Below are 19,035 nucleotides of genomic sequence, written 5' to 3'. Positions count from 1 at the left end.
TTGGTTCACAAGTTCTGAATGTTGGAACTCAAGATCAGTGATCCAATGACTGGTCGTAACCTTCTAGCCACATCATCTCCTGGTGGAAGGCAAGTCCCAAGGGAGAGAGAAAGGATACACAACATCAAGAGCCTGACCAAGTAACCTTAGGCCACCTTTTATTCAACATCAACCCATCCATCCAAATTCCAATACAACAGAATTGATTCCAGCACATGCTTAGGGGTGAAAACTTAAACCGCAGTAGTAGCTGATCTTAGCAGGTACTCACAAGGTACTCACAATCTTCTTTCACCCTCACAACACAGGTTCTTGCTCCTGTTTTTTGAGGCACACAAGAGAAGCTTGTGGAGGCTCAGTAGCCTTCGCTGTAACACACAGCCCCTCGTCGGTGGTGAGGTTTGGAACCAGGCAGCAGGACTCCATGTCTCCATCTTAGCCTCATCTCTGGATGACTTCACTGACGACCTGTCTAAAGAACGGGCTTCATTCTGCCCTGTGAGGTTTTGGCTAAGTTTCAATGGACGTGGCTCATTCTCTTCAAATATTTATCATGTAATTTGTTCCGAAGAATTACAGAGCAGGATCTGTCTTTCTGGGAGAGAAAGGCACAAGGCTGGTGCCAGCAACTCTGTTGGGCTTCACAGCCAGCATCAGTTTTGCCTCCACACTGGGGAGCCCTGGGTTTCTCATCCTCTTCCTCTCCAACCACATTTCCCAAAAAACCTAGCTCTTTAGTGCAGTCCGGAACCTAGCTTCCCCGCTTTCAGACAGATGTGGAAGCTGAGCTAGGTGGTATTTAATGGACTCATTAAACATTTTTATTAGAGAGTTGGGCCCAGTGTTTGGGAATCGACTTGTCAGGAGTACAAAGGGCGAAGGGATGTGCCGTTCCAGACACACCAGCCACCGCTGACCCCTTCAATGCAGGAGCCGATACTGTTTCTCGCCCTCTGGTGGGCCTCACCACCAGAATAGATTAATTTTGTCATTACCCTTTCTCAGTTTCTGCCTTTGACCAGAAAAAAGAGGTTAATTGTGTGCCATTTCTCAGGAGAACGAGGTATCAGCATTTTAATTCTTGATAGTTTATGAATTGTGAGCAGCTAATTAAAACGTAAAGATTAGAGGAGCTATTTTGGTTGAGAGGCCATTTTCAGGGCTGTGCATTGAACAGAACAAAGGGTCGTCTGTTCTTTTCATCCCCCAAGTTTAAATGTAACTTGGTGCTGAAAGAGCCCTGAATGGTTTTGCACAGTGAGTATTCATCGTATTGATTCTAATTTTAATTTCGCAGCAAATGGCATGTCTGAAAGCCAACGAGGGGTTAACACGAAGACTATTGGGAATGTTAAGTAGCAAGATTTGTGTGTAAAGGCTCCTTTGGACCCTTCCTGACCTCCACGAGGCATCATAAAGTCAAACAGGGACCATTTTAAGATTCCGTTAGATGTCCTTCATTGCGTCTCAGAGGGCTCTGTGTATTTAGACATTTTTCTCTCAAACATAGCCTTTCAGTTTCTGTCTGGAGGATAATAGACTGTCATGAGCTTTTCCTTGGTTCTTCTACAATGTGGTTTGCTTTCAGGCATTTTCTTGGGTGTGTGAACAAGGTGCTAATGGACCCCGTCACACCTTTGCACAAACTAGGAAAGGGACATCTTCAACCCATGCAGTCTTCACAGACTTAAAGCTAGAAAAGTTGACCAGAGTCAGACCTCGGCTCCTAGGTACCTCCTGGCAATGCAAACCCCACACAGGAGTGGCCATGGCTCAAAAAACAGTTTCCATTTAAAATTGCTTAGACATTCAACTCAAACATATTTTGTGTGTGTGTGTGTGTGTGTGTGTGTGTGTGTGTGTGTGTGTGTGTGTGCATGTTTGTGTATGTGTGTGAATATCGATGTGCACATGCCATGACAATCATGTGGAGGTCTGAAGACACCTCACTGTAGTCAGTTCTCTCTTTCTACCACACATGCTTCAGGGATTGTGATGACTATTCCTGGCTGTTGACTTGGTCACATCTGGAATGAACTACAATCCAGAATTGGAGGGCTCACCTGTGATCTAGATCTTGAGTCTGGAAGACATGTTTCCAACTTGAAAAGGAATTCTTGAGGCATTGTGGCCAGGAAAATCTTAGGCTCAGGCAAGGTAGCACACACCTTTAATCCCAGGAGACCGAGGCAAGAAGATCTCTGAGTTTAAGGTCCAGATCCAGGCGTGATGGTATACACTTTTAATCTGGGCCACACCTTCTGCCGGAGGCCTACATGGGGACATTGGAAGAAGGAAGATTCACTCTTCTCTGACTGCACTTACTTGTCTGTTGGAGTCCACTTCTATAGGAGACCAGCTCAAACCACCTCGTGGGACTGAGAAACTACTAGAGTCTTAGACGTCCCATCCACAGCTGACCATTGTTGGGTTAGTTGGACTACAGACTGTAAATCATCACAATAAATTCCCTTAATATAAAGACATTCTATAAAGTCTGTGACTCTAAGAGAGCCCTAAGACAGGGATTATACTCAGTTATCAGGCATGTTAGCAAGCATCTTTCCTTACTGGTCCATCTCACCAGCCCTCTCTATGTTACTGTAAAAACTATTTTTATTTTACATGTATGGTTGTTTTACCTGCACATATGTACATGTATGTATCATGTAAGTATAGTGACAGTGGAGACCAGAAACAGACATGGGATGCTTTGGAACTGAGGTGGTAGACAATTGTTAGCCATCATGTGGGTGCTAGAAAGAAATCTGTGTCCTCTCCAAAGAGCAGCAAGTGCTAACAGCCGCGGGGCCAGCTCACCAACCTCTCCACTTGAAACAGGGTCTGTCACTGAACCTGGGTTTTGCTGACTCAGTAAAGCTGGCTGGCCAGTGTGTTGCAGATCTATTTCTCCAGCACTGAGGTCACTGTACAGACCCATGCCTCTGTGCCTTGCTTTTCATGTGTTTCTGGGAACTCATTTACTTGAATCCTGGTGTTTGGGAGACAAGTATTTTACCAAGTAAGCCATATCACCAACACCTCTGCTTACTTCTTGGTGTTTTCCAAGATGAGATGAGTCCAAATGTTCAAATGCAAACTTCTTGGAGGTAAGACAAGGTCTTACAAGATCCTAGTTTTCATCTTCTGTCACCAATGGGCTGAAAACCTATCAAGTAAGGTCAGGAGAGAACAATGTGGGGCTAGTGAGGTTAGTCAATAGCTAAAGGCATTGGTTGCCAAGCAGTGACCCAAGTTCAGTTCCCAAGACCTACATGGAAGAATGAGAAAACCAACACCTACAACTCATCCTCTGATCTCTCTACATTTCTTGCCACACAAACCACCCATCCCAATGAATGAATCAATCAAGGAATCAATCAAAGTAATAGATATTAACAAAAGAAGCCACAGCTTGATGGGATGAGATACAGGAAACAGACAGCTGTATGAGTGATTAATCATGCCACCGAGGTACTTGTGATAAAGGTTAAGTCATCGTGGGGACTATAATGACCAGATAGCCTCTCTATATTCTCATGTTGATCTGTATCACCTTAATCCCAATAAGTTCTACTTTGTGTCTTTATTCTGATTCTTAGAATACGTTGGATTTTTCTTACTTTAAGGTCTTTGTCCAGGCTCTTCTACTGATATGAAGTTTTCTTGCTCCCTTGCCCAGTCTCAAGCAGCTTCTTCTTTATCACTGTCTTGTCATGAAAGCTGCTAGTATCTCCCTGTTGACTTTTTTGTTTTGTTTTGTGTGATTTTTGAGGCAGGGACTCTCTGTGTTGGCCTGCATGTCTTGGAACTCATTATGTAGGTCAGGCTGGTCTTCCTTTGGACTTGAGATTGACTTCCAGACCTGGCAGTTAGATATTTATTGGCTGGAGTATGGCTTAGAGAGGGTGGGAAAGATGCATTTGAAGAACAGTCCCCACTGTTCAGAGCTGGGACTGGTGGTACCAAAATGCCTAGTCGCATGAATTTTCTGCAACAACATTAAACCATTAGGTGCTTACATTACTGGCCGGTAGATGTACAAAGAAACAGGTAAATTTGACTTTAATGACATATTATTTATGATAACATACCCAAGTCACAGTTCACAATTTTGCCAATTCAAAAATTATGAAAGTTATTTTATAAGCTCTTCTTCAAAAGCTGGTATGTATTTAATGTTTAAGAATATATATCCAGAGGGGAACTGCAGTCAGCATGTAATATATGAGAGGAGAACAAATTAAAAAATAATAAAAAGTGAAATGATGTTGATCAGGAATATTTTAACACACGCACACACACACACACACACATACAGAATATATCACCATTTGGGCTCATTACAATGCAGTATTACATATGTGTTCATGGAATAGATTACTTTTATACTCTATCTGTTAAGAGGATGAACTGCCGAATATTTGAGTCCTTGGCATGCATCTAAGTCCAGTAACATGTTTGTCTATGGGCAGGACCCACAAAACTAATTACCAGCTTCAGAAACCACTCCTATTTTGTGAAAAAGAGCAAATATCATCACCATGACAACCATCGGAAACAAGAGTCCATTTCCTATGCCCATTGTGTCCTAGGTTACTGTTCAGGTACACCATGAATGCTCTCTCTCTCTCTCTCTCTCTCTCTCTCTCTCTCTCTCTCTCTCTCTCTCACACACACACACACTCACACTTCTGTAATGTAAACTATACTCATTACTTGCAGACATGTAGAGAGAATTCTAGAATTCACTGAGACCCAGTGGCTGAAGACTCAAGAGGTCTGCTTAAGTGAATGGAATCTTTGTTCTGTGTGGTCAGCTTTGTAGTGCAGGCAAAGGGCCTTGTACAGGGGGCAATCTCATTAAACTGTTTTCTGTCTTGTGAGGCTCACTGCTGCCTTCATGAGTAGTTTTGTTCCTTGGTCATAAAATGCTTACCAATTAGACCTATAATTCCTGGAATCCAATGCAACTTCATAAAAAATTGATTAACAAAACAAAACCCAAACCAAAACAAAACAAAGCAACTATAGGAACAAAACAGCATCAGAAGACTTTCTTAAATCAAGTGAGCTGGGCCAGTGACCAGTCTTTCTCTCACAGCCTCCCCCTTATAGATGAGGATTGGCCTTGAGGGAGATGTATGTGTCCAGGAAAGTAGGTACCTTCCACATTACGTACTTCACATAGGTCTCTCCTGTCCCTGAAGGGCGCTGTCAGCACCTAACAGATGTGAGTGAGTCAGACTCATCTCAGGAAGCCATCGGATTTGCTTGTCTACGTCGTTAGCAGCCTCCATCTGTGGCACCAGGGAGTTAGGGCTTCATGTGGTCTGTGTACAGGTCTGAGCCAGTAGCAAGGCAGAAGCAGAAGGGCTCTTCAAAGCTATATAAGTTCTTATCCTCAGCTCTGTTCTCCTTTCACCAACTTGGACCAGAAGCTCCCCATGCCCGTTGGCAGCCATCTTAACTGGACTAGCAGGTCAGAGTGTGGACTTCCACCCAGCGTCTCCATTTCCCCCCTTGTGGAACAGCACACACTTCATGTAGCCCTTCGTGTTTTGGAACGGGTCTCCCAAGTTCTTCCTGAGAAGTTTTCCTCCATGTTGGGAGGCCCTTAATGTAAAGCTCATCAAACTGATGATCCCATACAAACTGAAGTATTTCTTTCCTTTTTAATTTCATGTTTATTTTTAATTGTGTGTGTTAGTGTGTGTTCATGCAAATGCAGGTACCCATGGAGGTCAAAGGTGTTAGATTAGCCTAGAGTTAATAGTAAGTTATATTACTTACTAGAGTTACATAGTAAGTTATATGCAGATGGAGAACTTCAACTTGAGTCCTCTATAAGAGCAATATGTCCCTGTACCCTCCTCCTCTGAGTCTTCTCTCCATCCACTCTCCTTCTTTTCTTCCTTTTCTATGCTTTTCTTCATCCTACAGATGTGCAGCAAGAATGCCAACTGAATAAACTAAATTGAGATATGTAAACAGAAGGAGCAGAAGCAATGGAAAGCTGTGACTTTATATGTGGTCACCTTCTCAGGGTTCAGATACCACTTGCTCTTCTTCTGGAGCCATATATATACAGCGAATGTGGGCTGACTTACCTTCCTGAGCTTACAGAATTATTGAGGGGACAAAAAAAGTCATAAAACAGCCTGTTTAATGCCCGGCACATAAAAACAACTTATTTGTTATTATGCCAGATACTGGAGCGACTGTTGCCTAGCAACAGAACACATCATGATCTGAAGTAGTGCTTTCTTCTTAATGTCATAGAGTATGGCATGCTCTGCATGTTCTGGACATAGTTGCAGACATGCTTACATGACTGTGTGCTATGTGAAAACAAGATGGAGGAGCAGTATGGAAGGGCCCCTGATGGGTCCATTTTCCCTTCTGCTAGTGATTCACGAGGCGAAAGATAGAGGCTAAAACTCATAGACTCTTCACTCTGCAGATGAAGAAGAGCTGTTGGCTTGTAAGAGTTTTACAATTAAAAGGTTGATACAGCAGAGACACAAACTCCACTGTTGTTCAAAAGCATCACACCTGTTGACATGGGTTGGAGGCATCTACTAGGGAGACACTCTTGTAGCTTGCATCAAAAGTCGGGTATGAGGCTCAGAGGCCATTGGGACTTCACTCTTGCAGCTGTGGTTTTTGTTTTTAAATTTCTAAGTTTGAACTAACTCCAGACTTGCAGAAAAGCTGCCCCTCAAAAGGAAGAAATGCAGCGTAGAGAAAACTCCTGTCTACTTTTCAACCCCACTCCCCTTACGTGAATATTTTCCGTAACTGAAGTATTCCTACCACAACTTGGAGTCAAGATCAACATGACATCATCTGGGGATCTTGTTTGAATCCTACCGACTTTTCTTCTAGTGTCTCTTCTGATTCTAGATTGCACTGAGTTGGCACATCTCTGAACACTCTCCTGTCTTTGTGGTCCGTAATCTTTGACTGTTTCCTAGAACTCTGATACTATCGAAGGATATCGACAACTGCAGCCTTCTGTTGTCCAGGGAGAAGATGTTCCACAAACACTTGACATAACAATAACATCCTCAATGTATCTGTCTGGTATTTTTCATGCCCTAGTGGACACGCGTGTGTGTATTCAGCTCTTCTAAGTAGATAATCTGACACCGCACAACTATAACTTTATCATGGGATGGTGGTTACTCCTGAATGTGTCCAGACAGTTCTGTACTTACTAATTCAGTTCTGTAGCCTCATTTTCCATTCTTGCCTGCACTTTCTGTAATGTCAGTCTATGTGGTTGAGTATTTGTTTTGGTGTCTGGTTTCTAATCCATCACTATTTTGTATTGCTTATATTGTTTTGTGCTTGGCCATGAGGGCTTCCTGCAGACTGTTCCCGTGTCCTTAGAGTTGTCCTTTGAGTTGTCTCATGAATTTCTCTGAGGTACCCTGGGTATATAAAGAAGCCAAATGAGTCACTTAATTTTTTAAGATCATATTTTTGTTTACTTTTCGTGTTGTGTGTATGTGCGTGTTTGGGATGCATGGGAGGAGATACAGGGCACGTGTGGAGGTCAGAGTACACTCTGGGAGTGTGATTTCTCTCCCTCTTACATGTGGGTCCCAGGGATTGGTCTCAGGCCTTCAGGCTTGGTGACAGGAGCCTTGGCCCACTGAGCAATTATCCTGACCCCACAAATCACTTTTAATTGTTTTTTTTTTCTCATTCCACCATGGTATGGTATGACATTGCAGTGGAAATCATTAGCAGCATTGTCTATAATGGTACATATATACATCCAGAACAAAAGGGTTTTGGCTCTTGCTCATTGAATGCCAGTAGCAGGTAGGCCCTGGACCAAAAGCAAGTGATCAGTGCTGCCTGGGCCGTACGCTCTGTGGTTGGGAAGCAGCGCCGAGGCTCAGAGACTTTAAGACTCTTCCTGGAATTCAGCATGAGAACTGAGAAGGAGCAGAGCATTCTTCCCAAGCAGCAGGGAGTATAAAATCGGAGCACATGATTTTAGCAGAAGATTAATTACATTTCGTGACACGCCAAACACTCCCATTACAGTCTTGAGAACAGCCAGGAGTGTGCCACGAAACAACAGCATTTTATTAACTCCACATCTTTGGATTGGGATGTGACATTTTTTTCTCCTTGACTTTGGTAAATGTGCAATAGACAAGAGGAAGAAATGTTACCTCGCTTTGCACCATTGCTGATATTCATTCTATAGGTTAACGGTGACTATTGTTAACCCGTTTATCAAGGACTCTAATATGAAAGCCACAGCTTCCACTTGATACTGTCAGAAAGGGAACAATGGGCAGGATCTGTGTTCTTGAAGACTGTTACAAAGTATCAGGTGCTGGGTGGCTTTAAACAGTACAAATGTATTCTCCCAGGTAGGATCTGTGCCCTGGGCTGCAGTAACAAAGCACCAGACACTGGTGCCTTTAAACAATACAAATGTATTCTCCCACACTTGCAGGAAAGAAGTCTAGAATCAACATGAGGGAGGGGCTCCACTGCTTCAGAATCCACAAGGGATGCTCCTTTTTTTTTTTTTTTTTTGGTTTCTGTTGGCTCCAGATTGTCTATGGTGTGACAGCACCCCCGCAGTCTCTGCCACCACCGTCTACATGACTTCTCCCCCGTGCTTCTCTCTGTTTTCTTGTGTCCGTTCTTTCCCTTCTTTCTGTTTTAAAAAAAGATTTTTAAAAATTTATTTATTTATTATGTATATGAATATACTGTTGCTGTCTTCAGAAACACCAGAAGAGGGCTTCGGATCCCATCACAGATGGTTGTGAGCCACCATGTATGTGGTTGTTGGGAATTGATCTCAGGACCTCTGGAAGAGCAGTCAGTGCTCTTAACCACTGAGTCATCTCTCCAACCTCCCCCTTACCCCCCTTTTTTTAGACACATCTAACTGTAGCTTTGACTGGCCTGGAATCCACTTCATAGACCAGGCTGACCTTGAACTCATAGATATCAAACTACCTTTGACACCGTGCACATGTCATGGGGAACATGGGGAAGCAGAGAGTAAAGAGCCCACAAGCCATCCAGGTGACTGTTCTCATCATATCTAGACCTGAACTGAAAGCTTAGTGAGTAATAGTGTCTCTCTCTCTCTCTCTCTTTTGTTAAAAGATTTATTTATATATTATATGCAAGTACACTGTAGCTGTCCTCAGAAACACCAGAAGAGGGCATTGATCCCATTACAGATGGTTGTGAGCCACTATGTGGTTGCTGGGACTTGAACTCAGAACCTCTGGAAGAACAGTCAGTATTCTTAAACACTGAACCATCTCTCCAGCAGCCCTAGTGTCTCACTTTCAAGCAGTGTTAAGTTTATGGAGTGGCCGGCAGAGTGAGCTCCCATACCCAATCCTGGCAGTCTCCAGTCTCAGAGTCTGTTTGCTGCTAGGGCTCTAACCTGGACCGGACTGCACATAGGAAGCACTGTTCTACTAATCTGCATTCTCAGCCCAGTTGTCCCACCACGAACTCTGGGATGTGGCTCACTTACTCTAGTCTGTGAGTTGGTGCTGATGCACTGCTAAGCACATTTCATGCATTTGTGTATATTCTTTACATTGTAGTCTGTAGGGTTTGACAGCAGGGTGATGTAACCCACTGCTACAAGTTGGCCTAGAAGAGTTTCACTGTTCACTGCTGTAAAGATGTCTGGTGGGTCACCTCCTTATCCTCCCCTTGTGACTCTGATTCTTGGCAACCACCGATCTCCTTACTGTTTTGAAATTTCCTGAATGTCGTGGAGCTACAATTGTTTGCTGGCAACCAGTTTCACATGAGTTCTTAGAATTTAAACTCGGGCCCTTAGGCTTGCAAGCTCTTCTACCCAGTGAGCTGTCTCTCTTTAGCCTAGCTTTCTAAACTCTCTAAGATTATGTTTCTTGTTATCAGAATCAGTATGAAAGGAGTTATATTAGGGCATAAATTTCAGAAGACATGGCTCCACAATTAAGAGTTCTTGCTGTTCTTCTAGAAGGACTGGGTCCATTTCCCAGCATGCTGAGCCACCTGTAAGTACAGTCCCAAAAGATCCGATGCTCTCTTCTGGTCTCAGTGGGCACCTCCCCATGACTTGTATATGTATATGTATGTGTATGTGTATATGTGTGTATACATGAATACAAATTAAAAAATAAAAATTTAACTAATACATGTCAGCTTTTAATTAGAAGAAGGAACCACACCTTGGGGGTAAGCTCCCACCTCCAGTTACCCTGGCCCCTATGGCCCCTACACGGCTGTATTCATTGCTAATTACTCTTTTGACGATATCACTTACTCTGACGGCCCACACTTAATGCTCTGTTATTTGCTCCTAGGAACCATTTTAGATCTGGCTACAAACAAGAAGAAAGCGGTATTTCTCTTCCCCAAAGAAAGGTCATTTCACAGCCAGAAGCGCAATGCTGCATAGTCTACCGAGCTTAATATGGAGAAGAACAGAGAGGTGATGGTGTCGGCTCTGGGCTGCCTTTCACATGTCACAGCACCTGTCCTTTCCTTGGAGGTTTCTGACATGTCGCCTCTTTCTTGTTTTACTTTTTAATAAAGGCCTGCCTCCAAATAGACCTTTCTTTACAACTCAAACTTATTTAAACACATCTTGAAAAGTTGAGTGGCAATCACCCTAAGTCCAGATTGTTTTCTCATACGTGATGAAGATGTAAGACCCAAATTGAGTCTTATCTATTTGGAGCTCCCATGAATAAGACGAGAGATTGGGAATAGACGCAAAAGCAAGAGGTTTATTCGTCCAGTGCACTGGGATGGCCTACAACCAGAGGAGAGGCGACCTTGAAAGGCTGTTACAAGCAGTTTTTAAATGTTTTAGGGGTACAGGTTACATTATCAAGGTTATAATTTTAATTCATTAGCTAAGCATATTGACCTTTAAACCTATTGGTTAGTGAGCATATGCGTCAGGACCCTATGTGGGACTCTCTAGAGGGTCAGATGGCTCTCAGTCAGCACATTTTACAATTCTCCTGAGAATTGTTTACTCAAGAAAGTAAACTCTCAGGCCAAGGCAGTCTGGGCTGCTGGGCCTTTGTTTCTACACAGGTGGGGGTAGATAATTTTTTACTTCTTTCAAACACAAAGGAGTAGTCTGCAATTGTGAGACTGTAATAATGGACCAGTGAGCCCAGTCTTAGTCATAGTTTAAGGTGTGTGAAGAAGTCATCCAGAAGCCATGTTTAAGATATTTTAGGCTTATCCAATGGAAATTTCATTCATATGTACATATTGTGGTGCTTTGACTAAGAATGGCCCCCATAGGCTCATATCATTAAATACTTAGTCGCCAGGGAGTGGAACTTGTTTGAAAAGATTTGAAAGGGTTGAGAAGATTAGAAAGTGGAACCTTGATGGAGAAAGTTTCACAGACTCACACCAGGTCCCCAACCCCCTGCCTATGAATCAGGATGTACCTATTCCTGGAAAACAGCTTAGGCCTTTCTTCTTTACTCATTCCCAGTTTTTATTCTTCACCAACATGACCCAAAATCTTCTGAAGCCCAAAGCTTGAAGATGTGACACGGTTGTCAAAATTAAATAGGTTTATGAAATTCCATGTCCAGTTGGTCTGAAATTGCGCCCCTTCCAATTTACATGCTCAAATATGGATCTTTGATGTCTCAGAATGTGACCATTTGTTTGGGTGCAATTCGCTAAGCTGAGGTGATACTGGAGTTGGCTGGGCCCTTTATCCAATATGTTGGTGCCTTATAAATAAGAAGGGGAATCTGAATACAGAGACACAAAAATAGAATACCGCATGGTGGGTGACTCAAAAAGCCCGATAACTACCAAAAACTTTCGGAGGGACCAGGAACAAATCCCCCTGATGTTTTATCCCAAGCTTCCAGCTACTCAACCTGTGTTGTTCATTCAAACAACTCAGTTGGTTGATCATTGTTACCACTGCCGTATTCTTCAATTTAGACGATTTCTGTGGTCTCAGATTTCTTTACCAGAAATGTATCTTCTAGATTATCTATGAACCTTGAGAGTTTATCTGCTATTTTCACTACTATGCTTAAGTTTCAGGCTCTTTATCTATGATGGCCCCTGGTCCCCATGCACAGCATGGTCCTATTTCTTCACCGACTGCTGGGTCTTCAGAGAGGACGTCCATTTCTCCTCCATTACAGCTGTGCCCCATTGAGATCTGATCTAGCATTCAAGTCATTGCATAAAGTGAAATCTATTTCCATGGCACGCAGTGAACTTTCATAAACTTTACAGCTTTTATGACTATAAAAATGTGATACTATACATTTCTTTAGAACTGAGGATAAATCAAAGCCCAAGGAATCACCTTGGTTTGTACTGCTTTTCTGTTTGTTTTCTTTTTCTTATGGTAGGATGCTTTTAAAAAATGAAAAATTCATAAGAGTAAACTTTGTACATTTTATGTAGCCATCTGTAATGATTTACAAGAACATCGTTCTTTTCTATAGCTTATCAAATGAATAGAATGTTTAAGAATTGCTTTCCTGCTGTGTGTGTGTGTGTGTGTGTGTGTGTGTGTATGTGCATGTGTGTGATTGATTCATTGACATGACTGAACTAGTACAGATGCAATTAATCGAAGCAGAACCATTTGCACAGAATGTGTCAGATGGTCACTGTGGCTTGATAATTTCTGACAGCGGTTATAAAATAGCGACTTCGTATCTGCATTAGATTTAGGTCAAGAAATTCTGGGACACTATTTTCTCTTGTTTTTAATGATTGGATTCATTTGTGTCAGTTCTTTATGTTAGTTATTTCTCACATCTGGTTTATTCCCATGCCCCCATGGCTTATTACAACTTGTCCTCATATATAATATTATAATTAATGATGGAAGGTCTAAAGTTCTAAGTTGATCAGGGCAAATTTGTCAATAGCATTTCATTCAGTAGGATATACGAAAGCACAGATGCTTTTATTTCTGGGTAGAAATATTGTATTATGGATGTAGGCCATCCCAGTGCACTGGATGAATAAACCTCTTGCTTTTGCGTCTATTCCCGATCTCTCGTCTTATTCATGGGAGCTTCATATGTTATGTTAGAGTTAAAAATACTGATTTGGTTGCCAGGAGAAAATATTGAAATAAATCTTTAAAATTAGATTCTAGAGATAGATGTGTATGTGTGTATATGTGTGTGTGAGAGAGAGGGGGATAGAGAGAGAGAGAGAGAGAGAGAGAGAGAGAGAGAGAGAGAGAGAGAGAGAGAGAGAGAGAGGAGAGAGAATGAAGAGCAAGTTGGTAACAAGAATCAAGATTTTTCTCAGTGGAGAATTTCAGTACTCTACCGTGAAGTACAACCCTTCAAAGTTGTCCATTGAAATTTAGTAAAAATTGTGTACAATTATCAGATAATTGTTTCCTTAAAAATGGCCTTTTTAAATTCTGTGAACAATAAACTATATCTTGGGTATTCTGTACTTTTTTTTTTTTTGGCTAATAGCCACTTATTAGTGAGTACATGTGGTGCATGTCCTTTTGGGTCTGTGTTACCTCACTCTCTCAGTCCCACTTGGGAGGGAGAAGAAAGCAACCACAAGTAGGGAGGGAGGGACCTGGGAGGAAAAGGGGACGGGGAGAGGGAAGAAGAGGGGAACACAATCTGGTGGGGGAAAAGGACTGAATCCATGAGGCCCATCAGAAAGAATGGAAACAGGCAACATTGGGAGGCCGGACGTTGGAAGACCCTCCAGAATGTTTCAGAGACCTGGGAGGTCAGAGACTCTCAGGACTTGAAGGAAGGGACCTTAGATGAAATGCCCTACAATGAGGAGAGGGACCCTGTAGGGCCCACCTCCACTAGAGAGACAGGGCATCAAGTGAGGGATGGGGTTGCCATCCCAGAGTCAAAACTTGTCTGAAAGAACTGCAGGGATGAAAATGGAGAAGAGCCAGAGGAAAAGAAGGTCCAGTGACAGGCCCAAAGTGGGATCCAGCTCAAGGGAGGCCCCAAGGCCCAACACCATTACTGAGGTCATGGAGTACTCACACAAGGGGACCTATCATGACTGCCCTCTGAAAGACCCAACAAGCAGCCCAAAGAGTCAGATGCTGATATTTGTACCCAACCAATCAGCACAAGCTGCTGACCCCTGTGGTTGAATTAGGAAAAAGCTGGAGGAATCTGAGGAGGAGGGTGACCCTGTAGGAGGACCAGCAGTCTCAATTAACCTGGACCCCTGAGATCTCTCAGACACTGAACCACTAAGCACACACCAGCTGATATGAAGCCCCAAACACATATATAGCAAAGGACAGCTGGGTCTGTGTTCATTCAGAGAAGACTCACCTAACCCTTGAGAGGCTGGAGGCCCCAGGAAGTTTAGAGGTCTGGTGGGGTGGGTGGGGTAGGGACACCTTTGTGGAGACAGGGATGGTGGGAAGGAGGTATGGGATGTGGAAGAGTCGAAGGGTGGACCGGGAAGGGAATAAAATTTGTAGTGTGAAAAATATTAATACTAAAAATTATTGATGATCAAAATAATGAACAATGGCATAATGGTCAGTGGTTTGCCAGGTTATAGGGTCAAGTCTGATGTGGCTCCAGTTGAACGTTTTTGTGGAGATAATAATTGTAGCCACTGTTTGCTGGACACCAGCATTTCCTGTCCTATCCTGTGCCAGGGTCTATGTATATGGTGCAAGTTTAATCCTTAGTATGAGACCTTATGATGTCGGTACTGTTCTTTAGGGTTTCCATATCAGAATCCCGAGACGGACATAGAGAGATGGCTCTGTGTAAAGAATACTTGCTCTCTTGTATGGCACCAGGGTTTAATTTTCAGCACTTGCACGTCACCTCAGAGCAATCTGTAATTTCAGTTGTGGAGAACCCAACACCTTCTGTCTTCCATGGGCACCAGGCTTACATGTGGTGCACAGACATACATGAAGGCAAATACTCAAACATAAAATTAAATCTCTCTCTCCTCTTCTTAGTTTTCTTCTTTGTTTGTTTGTTTTATTGTTTCTTTCTTTCATTTGAGATAGGCTTTTCTGTGTAACCCTGGCTGTCCTGGAACTTGCTCTGTAGACCAGGCTGGCTTTGAACTCAGAAATCGGTCTGTCTCTATCTTCTGAGTGCTTGGATTAAACCACTCTGGAAATCAGTCTGGCGGTTTCTCAGAAAAATGGACATAGTACTAACTGAAGACCCAGTTATTCCACTTCTGGGCATTTACCCCAGAGACGCTCCAACATACAACAAAGATACATGTACCACAATGTTCATAGCAGCTCTATTTATAATAGCCAGAAGCTGGAAAGAACACAGATGTCCTTCAGTAGATAAATGGATACAAAAATTGTGGTACATTTACACAATGGAGTACTACTCAGCTATCAGAAACAATGGCTTAATGAAATTCTTAAGAAAATGGATGCATCTAGAGAATATCATCCTGAGTGAGATAACCCAGTCACAAAAGAACAGACATAATATGCTGTCACTGATAATGGGATACTAACCTCAGAAAGCTCTGAACACCCCAGAAACAACTCACAGACTGGGTGAAGTTCAAGAAAAAAAGAATATATTTTAATAAAAATAGAACTGTATCACATCCCCCTTTCCTTCCTACAGCCCCTCCCAGTTTCTCTTCTATCCTCTCAAATTAATAACCTCTTTTCCTATATTATTGTTACATACATACATATGTGTATATATATGTACCCACAAATAATTACAACCTTAAAAAATGTATTCGTATACTTTTATGCAAAAATGCTTAAAATTTGTACATTTATCTTTGTTTTTTAAAATAAAGTTTTTTAATAATAAAATAAAATAAAGGTGTGTACCACCACACCAGGCTCCCATAAACTTTAGAACCTGTCTGTTCTTGTGCACGAAGTAACTGTGGGAACTTTGATTGACATGGCCACCTTTAACTCCTCATAGGAAGCCCCTCCCACATCACGCACCATCAGCATTATTCATCATTGAAAATTTACGACTTTTTTTTATTAATGAATGTGAACTTTAAGGCAAGTTTTACATATCCCCGGTTCAAAGTCAAAATGTACAGAAGCACAAAATGAAAGCAGATGGCTTTTCCTTCCTTGCTTCTCAGTCTGTACAGGTCCCTTTCCCAGTGACAGCCACACTTCCTGCTTCTTGCTATGCATTAAACTTGAGAAAGGCAGCGGCAGATAGACAGATGCAGAGACCTGCGCTCAGCTCACATGCCTTTCCTAGAAGAGATTAGAATAAACACAGTGCTCCTCTTGTTATGTTTTCTGACAAATATATATGTATGTATATATGTGTACGTGTATATATGATAACACACACACACAAAGAATATACTTATCCTTTTGGGACCCCAAGTGGATACCGTATATTTGTGTGTGTGTGTATGCATGTGACTTGATGGATGTACATGCCTATGTGTGCACACACATGTGGCTGTCAGAGTATATTATCAGTGTCTTCCCCTACATTCTTTACGTCACTGCCCTGAGTGGGGTGGGGGCTCTGAGTACTCTCGACACCGGCTGTTTAGTCTAGGCCAGCCATCCGTGAGCCATGAGCTCTCCAGACCCCACCACCTGTGTTCACTTCCCAATGCTGAGGTTACAAGCCTGGCTTTGACATGTGCTCTGGGGACTCAAACTTGGGTCCTCGTGCCCTCAGGACAAGTCCTTATGAAGTCATCCCCTCAGCCTTTCTTGCATTATCTTAACCAAACATTTACAATCCAGGAGCCAGTGCTAAAGTTGTCTTGATAAGCGCAGAGCATCTTGCAAGTGCACAGGCGAGCCCGCTGGGTTCATTTAGAGTGGGGTCAAAAGGAGAGTCGTTCTCTCCCTCCCACAGATCTCTATTTTGAAGCAGAAGCCATTTAATTGCTTATCCAAATCACTCTTAAACTGCATGTAAGAAACACCCAAAGGGAATTCCCATGCATCTGGCAAAGGATCAGAACCATATGACACTGAACACGAAGGGGTCTATGAGGTCAGACCTAGGCCCGAGGTGAGTGTCGGCAGGGGTAGGGCACAACCTTCAGGACAGACTAGCAAAGCTTCATGAGAAAGGGAAACACAACAGAAGCCACATAGCCTGCTCCTAGCATTTAATTCCTGTGTGTGTGTGTGTGTGTGTGTGTGTGTCCCTCACACCACCAGGAAAAGAGAAAACAAAGTCATATGAGGACGGATGTGTAGGAAAATAAAGCTAACCTCATGTCCCCAAGATGTGCAGTAGAGAAGAGACAGAACACATCAGAAGAGTCCAGCAGGGGGCTGGAAAATGGAGACGGTTTTCAGTCAGAGGCCTGAGAGAAAGGAGCGAGCGGCTTGCTGAGAGGCAGAAGAGAGACACACATTCTCTCTGTTGTCATATTAACAAGAGCCAAAGACGCAGACTGCCCCAGTCAGTGGCTCACCCGGCATCCAGCTAGCTTCCTGCTTCTGACTGGAGGAAGGCTGCATGGCCATCTTAGTTGCCAAGAATTTGCACCCTGCTTGGAGCCATCTGTGTGTGAATAATATCGTCTTACTCACCTCCCTCGACACCCGTTCAGTCCTTAGGCCAGTGCAGTGATAGGTGCTGGCAGCAAAGGGGATGTCCACAGACTGTCCTTTTAAATGCACTGCTGCCCCAACTGTAGGAAACCCTAGCAAAGAATGGCTTCTTACAGAGGCTTTCTCCTGCTCTCGGGATACAAATGTACAGCCCATTGAACCTGTTCATGCGTCTTCACCAGCAGCTGGAGCATCTCCACCCTTTGTGTTTCTGGTGTAAATGACTTGGGCTCCGTGCTTTGAAACCAGCTTTATAAGTCCTTCACTAAGTAGCTCCTGAAGGGCTGCCCTGGCCATGGAACCTCGAATCTCAGTCTCTCTGAGACCATGGCCAGAGTAATAAGCTTATAGTTGGGAACTTCCTTACAAAGTTTGTCGTGTGTAGCTTTGTCAAACAGGACAAGATTGTTCAGCTTGTCCTGAACTTTGCCTTTGGACCACTTTTTTAGCTTTGCCACCAGATTGATTTCCTGGGTCTTTGTCTTTTTCTTGGCCAACTTTTCGGCATCTTTATTCTTGTTGCTGTCTTTGGGTAGCATGGCGAAGCTCAGAGTAGTGTGGACCACAGCAGCCTCACTAAGATGTTGGAACTGATTTTTATAGTTCTTATTGGCAGCAAATAGTTTCAATATGCCCATGCTCCGGTCTCCTGGGTTTTGCTATTCGAGGCCCCACAGACCTTCCATTTTGTAAGGATGTGGTTATGTTAAACATGCTGCTGTCAGATCCTTCTGCCTGGCATCTACAGTGGAAGATGACCTACACCCACCTCTTAGGGACCTTTTCGAATTCTTTCCTAAGTTTTGTCTCGCTAACAAGCGATGGAGCCATGCAGCATCCACACCTAGAGTGACCAGAGGTCTACGTGCACATACATACGTTTTCTCTTCCTGCTTCACTTCCCAAGGACTCTGGGACTGATCCTACAACACACACATGTACAAAATGACAAAACGAGAAGCTCAGAATAACAGACTGGATCTTGCTGAGTTAGTTGTGCATTGTGAGGTCTATAGGTTTCGAATGGTCATCCTGGCCAAGGCAAAGATAGAAATAAAACACCGAAGAGTCACGAGGCTGGAAGACCCGGAACAGGAGCCATGAGAAAGCAGTTTTTTTGGGTGCTAGGCTGGCAGAAAAATTCCTCTAATGAGAAGCATATTAGATGATTTCATAAATCTCAGGGCCACATGATACTTCATTTTATCAGACTTTAATGTTGGCTGACATCTTGATACCAAAAGTAATTCAGTTTATGACAAGCTGGAGAGACCGTATCCTTTATTCTCAAAATTGTGATCCTCCTGCCTCCACCTCCTTCAGAAAATCCCATTGGCATGCATCATTACAACGGGTAAGATCCCTTATTCTCATTTACAATGAGACACCTCCATTGCGTAACAACGTTAAACTGATTTCTACTAGAAACGCCTAAATTTCAAGCAAAAGTT

At 43.0% G+C, this 19,035-nt stretch overlaps 1 pseudogene across 1 annotated transcript; it reads right to left on the bottom strand.

Annotated features, from left to right (window-relative positions):
- Positions 1 to 17,749: 17,749 nt before the first annotated feature.
- Positions 17,750 to 18,123, bottom strand: LOC308420695 (small ribosomal subunit protein eS25-like; annotated as a pseudogene). Its single transcript has one exon. The product of its transcript is annotated as a small ribosomal subunit protein eS25-like (transcript).
- Between the last annotated feature and the right edge of the window lie 912 nt (positions 18,124 to 19,035).

This window comes from Micromys minutus (assembly GCF_963924665.1).
Source record: "Micromys minutus genome assembly, chromosome: 5".
Classification (NCBI taxonomy): domain Eukaryota; kingdom Metazoa; phylum Chordata; class Mammalia; order Rodentia; family Muridae; genus Micromys; species Micromys minutus.
The sequence above is the reverse complement of the archived record's forward strand: the minus strand, read 5'-3'. Positions and strand labels throughout refer to the sequence as shown.